Genomic DNA, 12,125 nt, shown 5'->3' on the forward strand with positions numbered 1-12,125 from the left:
GAGGACACACACAGAGAGGTTACCTAGCCTAAACCCTGCCCAGAATCCTCAGCGGGCCTAACATAACCCAAATATGCCGCTGACCGCCAGCGGCCGATCTCCTGAATCCGTTGGGCCGGGAAACCAGAAAGTGCCGCGCTAGTGGCGGCGCCGATACGGAACGAATGCGTTCCGTAGCCGGCGGGATCCATGCCTACCTGAGCCATTGCCTTTGACACTAACGCCCAGAATTGATACCGGGTCAGGGGGGTGCCATCCTGGTGTTTAAAAAGGTACCCACGCCCTGACCCCCGCAAGCCACAAAAATGCTGCAAAGCAGCCACCGGGCACACAGACTGATCGGTGGCTGCGCTAAGCTCAATTCTAACCCCTCTGTGTAACTGATCTGTCTTGGAATGTCTCACCAAAAGGGAGACACCCCCCTGCCTAAAGGTCAGATCAGTGAGCTGGAAAGCACGGAGCGACAGGTCAGACTGTGAGGAGGCCATTGCCTCGCTGACCCTAAGGGCCCCAAAAAACATAACGCAAGTCGCTGCCCTAAAAAGACGGGCCTCGTACAGAGAGGCGCACAGACTGTCAAATGCCTGATTAATCAAAGACAGCTGTTGAACCGTCAGGGCCTGACGAGTGTCAGAAGGGAACCCCTGTCGCTCCCTCACCCAGCCTTCCAGCATCCTCCGGATGCGAAAATCACCCGAAAAATCACCAAACCCCCCCGCCTTGGACAGAAAGGCGAGGCCGGCTAACCTAGACCTGGTAGTCCTAACTGAAAGGCCACGCCCCTTCAGCAGGACACAAAATTCAGCTAGGTGCTCAACCGGGGCAGGCCAGCTATGGGGGTAACCCTTACCTGCCTGAAATCCCCAAACTCCTTACCTGCACGCTGGTAAGCTCGCAGGGTGCCAGGTGCTACTGACAAGGCGATCGCCCTGGAGGCCTCGTCTCTCCAGCTCTCGGGAGCCCGCCCAGGCTCCACAGGTGGGCTGGAAACACCTCTGGCGACTCTCGGGCCCACGGGGCCAGGGTCCGAAACCTGGACAACTGACCACGGGACAAGGCGTCAGCCACCCCGTTATCTAGCCCCGGGACGTGCCTAGCCAAAAACAATGCGTTTAGAGACAAGGACCTGTGCACAAAATGGCGGACAAGCCGCATTACCCTGTCACTCTTAGAGGACAGGGCGTTCACAACATGGACAACCGCTAGGTTGTCACACCAAAAATGCACAGTCTTGTCCCTAAACTGCTCTCCCCAGAGCTCTAAGGCCACTATCAAGGGGAAAAGCTCCAAAAAGGTCAAATCCTTAACCAATGAACAGGCACTCCATTCCGGAGGCCATGCCGACCAGCACCACTGGTCACCTAACACTACCCCAAAACCACAAGTCCCCGCGGCATCGGAGCAAAGCTGCAACTCCGCTTCTAAAAGAAGCTCGTGCCGCCAGAAAGACAACCCGTTAAAATGTTCCAAAAACTCCCGCCACACGCAGAGGTCAGCCCTGACCCCAGCACATAAGCGGGTACGATGGTGGGGCAAACGTAGCCCTTTCATCGCATCATACAACCGACGAGAAAACGCCCTGCCTGGCACCACTACCCGACAGGCAAAATTAAGGATCCCGGCCAATTCCTGGAGCTGCCGAAGAGTAACCTTCCTGCAGCCCAAGACCGCCTCGAGCTTGCTCCTGATTTTAATCAACTTATCCAGGGGCAATCTGGAAGATTGCTCCTCTGAGTCCAATTCAATACCGAGGAAGGTAATCCTGGTGGCAGGGCCTTTGGTCTTCTCAGGGGCTAAAGGCACCCCCAATTGAGCACAAAGGGCTTCGAAGTCCCGCATCAAAGCAAAGCATTGCTCCGAGTGCGCCGGCCCGGCCATCAAAAAATCATCAAGGTAATGAACGACCGAACCCAGGCCACTACGCCTCCTGAGCACCCACTCCAGGAAGGTACTAAAGCTCTCAAAAAGGGAGCAGGAAACAGAGCAGCCCATTGGCAATGCCCTGTCCACATAAAAACCACCTTCAAAATGGAAGCCCAGAAGCTCGAAGTCGCCTGGGTGAATGGGGAGGAGCCGGAATGCCAACTTAATGTCGCATTTACCCATAAGGGCTCCCACCCCACACTCCCTAACCATGGCCACGGCCGCATCAAAGGATGCGTACCGGACTGAACAAAGTTCGTCAGGAATGAAGTCATTCACTGACTCCCCTTTCGGAAAAGACAAATGGTGAATCAACCGAAATTCACCACTCGCCTTTTTGGGGACCACCCCCAGGGGGGACACTCTAAGATTCGCAAAGGGTGGCTCCGGGAAAGGCCCCAGGACCCTGCCCTCAGCCACCTCCTTCCGAATCTTAGCCCGAACAATGTCCTCATGTCCGACAACCGACCTGAGGTTGTCCGACATGAAAGCCTTCCTAACTCCCACATAAGGGATCCTAAATCCCTCGGAGAAACCCCTCAAGAGCAACTCGGCTCTCGGGCGAGGGTGGTAGTCAACCAACCAACCCTCAAGCACAGAAACATCAATTGGGCTGGGCCCCTTTTCCCCCAGCTGGTGGGGGAGGTTTTCCTGGACCCCCGCCCTTCTTCTCCGCCCCTTTCTTGGGGCGGGGACATACTGAAGCTGCATGGGACCCCCCACAATTCCCGCAGGCATGCTTGTACTTACAAAAGGGACGAAAACACGCCCCTTTTGCAGCAAACTCGTGACAAGCGGGCGAGGCCCCCTTGCCAGCCACACCCGGAGTCGCCTTGGCCGGCGAAGCCGCACCAGGCTCCTCCTCCATGAAGTGCCCACTATCCGTACGCTCACACCCTTCCTTTCCAGACATATGCGTGGCCCGGAACCAAAGGTCCGGAACCACCATATCCCAAGGCAAGTTAGGCTCTACCGCCATCCTCATACGAAAGCCCTTATCATAATGGCGCCATATGGTGCCCTTATACTCGAAGTGGGCCCTGGCAATCAAATCTATATATTTAAACATGGCAGAGGCCATAGCCGGCTGCCTCTGAATTACCACAGACCCATAAGTAAGAAAAGCATACAGCCAGGAGCTGAAGCATTTCGTTACTTTTGCTTTCTTTGTTTTCTCCCCCGGGACAATCTCTTTCTCCTGCTTGGGAACCTCTCGGTTCAAAAGCGAAAAAAGATCCACATATTCACCCCGCCATATAGCCTCCTTCACCGAAGGGTGAAGGTGGCATCCGAGAGGGGTGGACGGCAGCCCGCACGGGATGGCCCCTGCTTTAATGCAAGCGAACGGGTCCCATACCGAGTTGGCCGCAACACCGAAAACTCCCACACCCTGGGGGTAGGGCAAGACAGGGAGCGGGGGCATAACAGCAGGGGCTGGAGGGACCCACCCCCCTACCCCGGGCACCGCAGGTACCCCCGTAGGACCTGGCCCGGGCAGCGGAGCAGGGCCAGCCGCCAGCGGCCCCGAAGGAGGAACCGGCGGCGCCCAGACCTGCCCGCAGGTGCCCGTGGAAGACCCCAAAAAACTGGACCCACTCCCAACCCCCGACGGGGGGAAACCCGCGGTGGGTGAAGGAAGAAAGGACAGCGGTGTAGTGTGCGGTGCAGCCTCACCTGCCCCGTACGGGGTTGATGACATCCACGGGGGGCCCATCGCTGCGGGGCCCGGGAAAGCCGCCATCGGCCCCGCCGGGGCCAGTCGTCCAGCAGGAGCCATCTGCCCAGCCTGGGCCGCAACCGGATCTCTTCCCAACGCCGCAGGAATCTGCTCGAGGGACCCTCCGGGGCCCGATCCACTTCTCCACTGCTCGAGCTCGTCGAGCCTCTCCAACACCCTGGCCCAAGACATGGCAGGAGAAGGATCAGGTTGAGGGGCAGGAGGCAAAGAAACCACCGCCCCTTGCACAGGACCCACCCCCGTAGACCCTTCCCTACTGGCCCGAGCCCGGGCCGAAGGCCTAAGAGCCCTCCTGGGTCGCGCAGCAGGCGGGGCCATAGGAGCCGTGGCAGGCCTTTTCTTTGGAGCCATGCCCCACTTCACCAAGTAATGCGAGAGGAGAAGCCCTTTCAACCCCCAGGCCCCTTATCCCAAGGCCCAGAGAAGCAACTAATCCCCCCAACGTACAGGCCAACTAAAGGCCCTGAAGCCGGGCCCCGAAACAACGCCTCCCAACCGGGTACCCCCTAGAGGCCGAGCACACCCCCCCCAAGCCTGGGCAGGGCCCAACCGCGCCCTCCTCCCAGCCGGGAGCGAAGTTACCAGTCCCCCTCGGGCCCGAGGGGGATCACCGCTCCACCAATGTCACTGATTGAAGCTCCAGACAAGCCCTCCGACGCAGCTGGGCTCCTCAAACAACTTTTCGCCAACGCTGCCAGCCACAAAATGGCGGCCGCGCACGAGGCCACCTCAAAATGGCGACCGGAGCAGCTCTCAGCCGAGTGTCTGCTCCAGTGCTGGGTCCGGGCGAAAAGGCTTGGCCCGAGGCCTGCCGCCCTTAAATAGGGCCAGCAAGCCCCGCCCGGTCCCCACGTCATGCCCGGCCACGTGGGCCGGGCTTTCCCGGCCGAAATCTCGTCTCGCGAGATTTCGGCCGAAAACAAGATGGCGGCCGCCATTGAAAGGGTCCGTGTCTGCCTGGCCCTTCCGCAAAAGCGCCGTGGGCCGGTAAGTCAGCCGGCGATATTTCTTCCATCCATGTCTGAATTTGGGTCCAATTTTTTTTTGCTTCCTTACATTGCCACCAAATGTGGTAGTATGTTCCTACCTCTTTTTTGCATTTCCAACATTTGTTACTTACATTTACGTTTATTTTGGCTAAACGCGCTGGCGCATAGTGCCATCAGAAGAACATTTTATAGAGATTTTCTTTGTATGGTGTTGATAGTGTCATCTTAATGTTTCCATCCCCCCAACCAAAGGCAAAGTAATTTAAAATCTGAAAATACACACTATTTGCTTATTGGGTTTTACCATGTGAGTCTGCGGTAATTAAAAAGCTGCTTCTTTTGGGTCTAATAGCTGTGCATCTGACAGCTGCATGACAAGTAGAACTTCAACAGGAATTGTTTTGACAATATCTATTTGAATATTTACCTGTTAAAAGGCATAGACTCTTCCAGAAGAAAATGAAAAAACTGCAGTCCTGTTTGCAAATTGGTATATTGACATGCGGTATTATATTATGCAACATGCGGAATGCTACATCACGAGAATTTGAAATGAAGCAGGAATTGTGTTAACTAGTGCCAAGTGAATTCTAGAATTTTAACTTGCTGGCAATCTATGGTACATTTTGGAAAGCCTTCTGTATGTGAAGAGATTAACCATCACAAAACCTGAATACAGCGTGTTACTATATTATATAATAACAGCTTTTGTGTTCCACTCCTAAACTTTTACACCGTTATTTCAATAGACAGATGGCTTAATTAACACTAGTGAGTCTCATGTTCTTTCCAGTTTGCTGTCTGTCTATTCATTACTTGTACTCAGGGGCGGGTTGTTTGTTTGTTTGTTTGTTTGTTTGTTTGTTTGTCTGTCTGTCTGTCTGTCTATCTATCTATCTATCTATCTATCTATCTATCTATCTATCTATCTATCTATCTATCTATCTATCTATCTATCTATTTATTTATTGGATTTGTATGCCGCCCCTCTCCGCAATATTTGTTAGTTGGAGAAAATATTCTTTTGATCCTGCATAAGCTCTCAATTGTCAGCTAGTCACTATGTGATCCATTGTCTGATGAGGAGTAACCCAGTCACATTCAGGAGAAGACATTCTGCCCTATTTCAACAGAGACCTGCAAGGTACAGATTCTATTCAGAGTTTTCCAGCACTGGCAGGTAGCATAGAAACCTGCTAATTTTTGTGTCAGGTAAAATATACTGCTAAAAAAAAAATAAAGGGAACATTCAAAGAACACATTCTAGATCTGAATGAATGAAATGTTCCCACTGAATACTTTGTTCTGCACAAAGTTGAATGTGCTGACAACAAAATGAAATTGATTGTCAATCAGTGTTGCTTCCTAAGTGGACAGTTTGATTTCACAGGTATTTATTTGTTTGTTTGTTTGTTTGTTTATTTATTTATTGGATTTGTATGCCGCCCCTCTCCGTAGACTCGGGGCGGCTAACAACAATAGTACAAAACATCATGTAAATCCAATACTAAAACTAATACTAAAACAATTTTAAAAACCCTTATTTATAAAACCAAACATATATACAAACAAACATACCATGCATAGATTGTAAAGGCCTAGGGGGAAAGAATATCTCAGTTCCCCCATGCCTGATGGCAGAGGCGGGTTTTAAGGAGCTTACGAAAGGCGAGGAGGGTGGGGGCAATTCTAATCTCTGGGGGTAGTTGGTTCCAGAAGGCCGGGGCCGCCACAGAGAAGGCTCTTCCCCTGGGGCCCGTCAAATGACATTGTTTTGTTGATGGGACCCGGAGAAAGCCCACTCTGTAGGACCTAACTGGTCGCTGGGATTTGTGCGGCAGAAGGCAGTCTCGTAGATACCCTGGTCCGGTGCCATGAAGGGCTTTATAGGTGATGACCAACACTTTGAATTGTGACCGGAAATTGATCGGCAGCCAATGCAGACTGCGAAGTGTTGGTGTTACAGTTTACCTTTTCCTACAGGTGCGATGCGTGCGCATCACAATGTTTCATGCACAAGTGCACTTGCTATGCTCACACACTCGCGTCCCCAGCACAATTTTGCTTCTGGGCATGCGCAGAGGGACAATTTTCCTTCTGCGCATGCTCAGAGAGCTGAAAATCATGGAAAATTGGGAAAAAAAGATGGCACCACACATGGAAAGACAAACCAGATCATCGTGCCAGAATTGTGCAATTGGCAGGCTGCTACCGGAGCAATGCCCGGGATCAAAGTGGTAGGAATCCACCACTGCTTGTCCTGAAGAAAATATGGCAAACAGTTGGATTTATTGACTTGAAGAGGTATGGTATTATCATTGCTAAAGTTCCTTGAGACTATAGGTTACTGGCTGACGGCATGTGCTTTTCATTAACGCAGAGCAGGCACAAATCAAAGCTCGGAAAATGGCATATTGCCATACCATCACTCATCATTGTTTAAACAGTGAATTTGTCTGAGGGAACAATAGCCCTCTCATAAACCTCAATAATTTCCATCTGTGCTTTTATTTTTCTTTGCCACATGTGTCAGTTTCCACGTCAGTGCAAGACTACAAAAGCCTGGGATAAAAGTTGATTCTTCTGACATAATTTTTTTTTTTTAAAAAAACTTAAATAAGATAGGAGTGAAAAAACCTGCAACCCCCTGATTTCACTCTGTCTGCAGACTCTAAAGGTGTGGTGCCATCAGAGAGCCTCTTGCCATTTTTTAATGGGAAACATATAAGAATTATGTAGGGTTGTCTGGAATGAATCTGGGCCTAATAAAGGAATAGAGTCCTTCAAACTATGAATTCAGCCATTGCTTGCTAGTACAAGCCCCACCTAGATTGTTAAGGTTGCTTAGGAAAGATTTGTGAGTGTGCCCATCTAGCTCCTTTGACCTTCAAAGAGGCAGTGTGGCCTTTGCTGCACTTATTAATTCTGGATAACTTTCCCTTGCTAAGATGTCTGTCGGTAAACAGATCTAGACAATCCTAGAGGAAACAGATTAACGGAATTAATTTAAATCAGCTTTCAGCTGTTCCTCTTCTTCAACTGGAAGACCTTTCAGATTCATACCCCTATCACAGTGATGGCGAACCTTTTTTTCCCTCGGGTGCTGAAAGAGCGTAGGCATATCACATGACCATTTTGGGTTGCTACCGGTATGGATGAGGACGGTGGACCAGTGATGAAAGTTGCTCTGCATGTGCAGCTTCTGTTCTGCATGCGTGCGCACATGTCCCAGTGTGTTTTTGCCTTTGCGCAGGAAGAAAAATCTCGCACGTGTGAGATTTTGGTGACTTTTTTGTTTGTGCACATGCGCAGAAGCAAAAAAATCGTCAAAATCTCATGCACGCACCAGTAGCGGCAGAAATGGAAATCTGCCCATCCACACGACGACAATGTGACAACGCAGGTTTGACACCTCTGCTCCAAATTGTATTATATAAATAAACATAGGCTTCACTCAATAAGAAAAGGGCTTTTAAACCTCATTCCCAAACTTGAAAAAATGAAAAATCCCACTCCTGTAATGCAGTTACCCACACCCATAATTCAATGTCTGGGTAGGGCAAAAACAGCTTCCCCTGCCCTCCAGAGGCCCTATGGTGGTTGGAAATGGCCAGTTTCCCAACTTCTGGTGGGCCCAGTAGGCTCATGTTTCACCTTCCTAAGGCTCCAAAGCCTTCCCTGGATCCGAGGGAGGGTAAAAACGCCCTCCCCCATCCCCTGGAGAGTCTCTGGAAGCCAAAAATGCTCTCCAACATCCTCCGTGCAAGCCAAAAATCAGCTGGCTGGCACACACATGTATGTTGGAGCCAGTGAAGGGTTAACAAACTTTTTACTGTGGCCATGGCTTATGCAAGATGCCCTGCATTTTCTTTCAACATCTTTCGGTGCAAATTGGTGCCTTGGGGTAGAGCTCCATTTTTGCTACCACACTGCGTTCTCCCCCATCCGGGAAGCAGCCCATCCCTGGTTGGAGCTGAGCTAAGGCAACGGCTCATGTGCCAGCAGATATGGCTCCGTGTACCACCTGGGGCACCCATGCCATAGGTTCGCCACCACTGCCCTACCATCTCATGAACTATTGCAATGCAGGCTATATCAGGCTGCCCCTGAAGATCATTTGGAAGCTGGTACAGAATATGGTAGTGATGGCTCATATGGCACATATTTTTCAAACTGGCTCTCAAGTGCAATTCAGGATGCTTGTTATCATTTACAAAGTCCTTTGTGCATAAGTTATCTGAAGAACTGCCTATATAGAATGACAACTGTATCTACCCACCCAATGAGATTGATCAGAGAGAATGCACTGATCTCTTCAATTAAATGTCTCTTCAATTAAAAAGTTTCATATGGGGCCCTAGGAAGCACACTTATCATGATATCTGTCCTCTGGAGTGACATCCACCTAGGCTCTCCTCCTGATGACATTCTAATAGTCACTGAAGATTTGGCCATTGGGACAGGATGCTGGCTAAATCTTAATAAAATGTTTTCTTTCTTATTGAGAGTTTGTCTTCTGGTTCTGTATGTTCTGTATTTTATTTTATTGTTTTTTTGTTATACTGTACCTGCTTTTTTCGTGCAAGTTTGCTAGAATCATTTCAAGTTGGATACTCTCTAAATCAGGCGCGTCAAACTTATGGTCCATGTGCTGAATGTGTTGTATTCTGGTCATACCAGAGGTGGGTTCTTCCCAGTTTGGAATGGTTCTATAGAACTGTTAGTAACTTGGTGGTTTGGGTTGTTGGAACTGGCAGCAACCCAGGCCTACTGTGCCCCAGTTTTTATGGTCCTGTCTACTAAAAACAACAACAACAATAACAAAAAAAACCACCAAAAGAATAATGCAACACATTTGTTATGATTTCCATTTATTGAAGATTTATTATCATTTTCCCTAAAGGTACGTCAGAGAAGGAAAATACCCTATAGCAATAGCTTTCATGCTCATTTCCTTTTATTTAAATAGCAGGATTAATTTTCTACAACCATATTAGTGGAAAGGTTGCTTTTAGTCAGTTACAAAGTATACGTACCATTATTCCTTTAGAGGAAATCTTTGTACTATATAATTTCTGTCGTATTATGCAAGTCTGGAGCAAAATTGCAGCTATCGGAATATTTTATTTAATCAAAACATTTCTTAGAGCTCTGCGAAATTATAAGATAATTTAGTTAGAACAAAACTAAAAAAAAAAAAATCCCAGCACTTTGTGGCTGTCCAGACAAAGCTATTACTCTTTAACTCAGTCCTTGCATTAATGACTCATGCTTCTACATGTATTATTTTTTATGTGTAATGACTGCTACTTGTTTACAAATAACCTGTTGGAGAACAAAGGCACAGATGATATTAGCACAAAACTGGACTTTCCTCACATAACCTGTTATTAGTGAGACTAGAATGAATTACTCCTGCCACTTTTATTTAATATAGCTTCGCTGGCCCAAGATAGCTGTTGGCTGAGTAAAGAGGATTGGATTTTAGTTTATAAATAAATAACATCATTATGTACCTGTACATTTCAAATGTACCATGTCACTCATTTACAGGTTTCATCTAACTTTGAAATAGCACGATATTTGCCTCTTAACTTTTCACTGAGCTTCTATGAGTGACAGAAAATGAAATTTCTTTCTTGTAACAGATGTCATCTACGCAAACTTCAGATGCTACTGAGAAAAGACAGGATATGTTCTATCTGAATGGTACATTTAATAAAACATTGCTCTACATCTCTGAGGGCATGATGCCACATTAGAAACGATTCTACAAGGATTTTTTAGGATCGAGAGTCCAAACAGCCTGCATATTTTTTGGGTAGGAACCTTAAATACTGATTAGAAATGAATGCATTTGCTTTCAAAATGTGCAGGCAAAAGAATTCATAATGCATTTTTTCCACGCTCTGCTAAAACAATGTATAAACAAGGTTTTTTTAATAATTTCCAGTAAGACAGCTCTGTTCCTTAAATTGTTGACATTTGTTAACAAATGTAAAACTATTAAATTTGATCTAGATTTTTATGAACTGAAATCCCTTTCATAGCTTTTTGCAAGAGAGGCGGAGTAAAGACATGGACACAAGAGCTGGCTAACCCCTGCATGGGGAATTAAATGGGCGGGACCCAAAGACAGGTTCCCCCCAATTGCTCAGGTTGCCAAAACCACAATCCTTTGGAGAGAACCTGTCAATCATCCCCAAAGATGCCCAACGGAGAAAACGCAGTTGCTAAACCACCACCCAGTTTTCCGCCCTTAACCTGCCTACCCAAATGATCAAAGGTAAGCCAATTAACCTAAACAGGGGCAAAGCACCCCCTAACCACTTATCCGTCTCCACAGTGTGGAATAGGCGAAAAAACGATCGTGGCAAATGCCAAGACTGCAAAAAATTCCTATTCGGCCCCCTAGGGCGACCCCCGAGGCACACTGCAAGATAGAGCGAGCGGGTGGGTGTTTGCAAGCTCAAGTCCGGGGCGAAAAGGGAGATTTTGAGCCAGGCAGCCCTTTTATAGGGCTGGCTGGCTCCTCCCCAGACTCGTCATCGGGTGGCCAAGCCACCCGAAACTTCGACCGAGATCTCGTGAAGTCTCGCGAGATCTTGGCCTTCATCCAAGATGGCGGCTGCCAGTAGCCGTGTCCCCCATGCTTCTTTTTTTAAGTTACCTGGATGGCTTACAAAAGAGTGAAAACTGGAAAAGCACATCCAGTAATGGAATAATAGAATAATGTATGTACAATGCTGCTGCTTCTAGGATTTTTGCAGATACCAGTAATTAGAAGAGAGTGAATTGTCAGAATGGGTATAGTAACTTTGACATTTGGCTCAAACTTTCATTAGACAAACTGAGCTTGTTAAATACGAGACCATTATAGGGGATTATCATGTGTGACTATTCTGACAATGTTGTCTATGATCTCATGACTCGTAAAAATACATGGTCTGTTTTTCTACTCCCATTGTTTGGATGCGATGGCAAATGAGAGGCTGATTTTCTAGAAGAATAATTCCAATATCCAACAAATCAATGGATTAAATTTAAGATATTTTCCACATGCATATGAATTTGAGATTAGTGTTTCCCTTATTGGGCAGATTAAACAAATATGAGAGGGAATTTTTTTTAAAAAAATGGTGAAAGTATTTAGTATTTAGTATTTATTAGATTTGTATGCCGCCCCTCTCCGAAGACTTGGGGCGGCTCACAACAACAACAATATAGTACACAGAGTACAAATCCAATATAAGTTTTTTAAAAAGGGCAACTGATACGTTTTATTAGCAAGCAACCAAATGAAATCTTTCTCAGAAATTAACTGATTTCTAAGTCCCAGCATACAAAAAAACCCCCAAACCATCTGAGAATCTATTAAGCAGTTTCCAATATGCAGCAGGTACCGCACGTGTTGTAAGAGACTACCTTTGCTACGTGCAGTCTCAAAACACCCAGTGGACTTAAAGTGAGACTGC

The sequence above is a fragment of the Erythrolamprus reginae genome, chromosome 3, assembly GCF_031021105.1.
Source record: "Erythrolamprus reginae isolate rEryReg1 chromosome 3, rEryReg1.hap1, whole genome shotgun sequence".
Classification (NCBI taxonomy): Eukaryota; Metazoa; Chordata; class Lepidosauria; order Squamata; family Dipsadidae; genus Erythrolamprus; species Erythrolamprus reginae.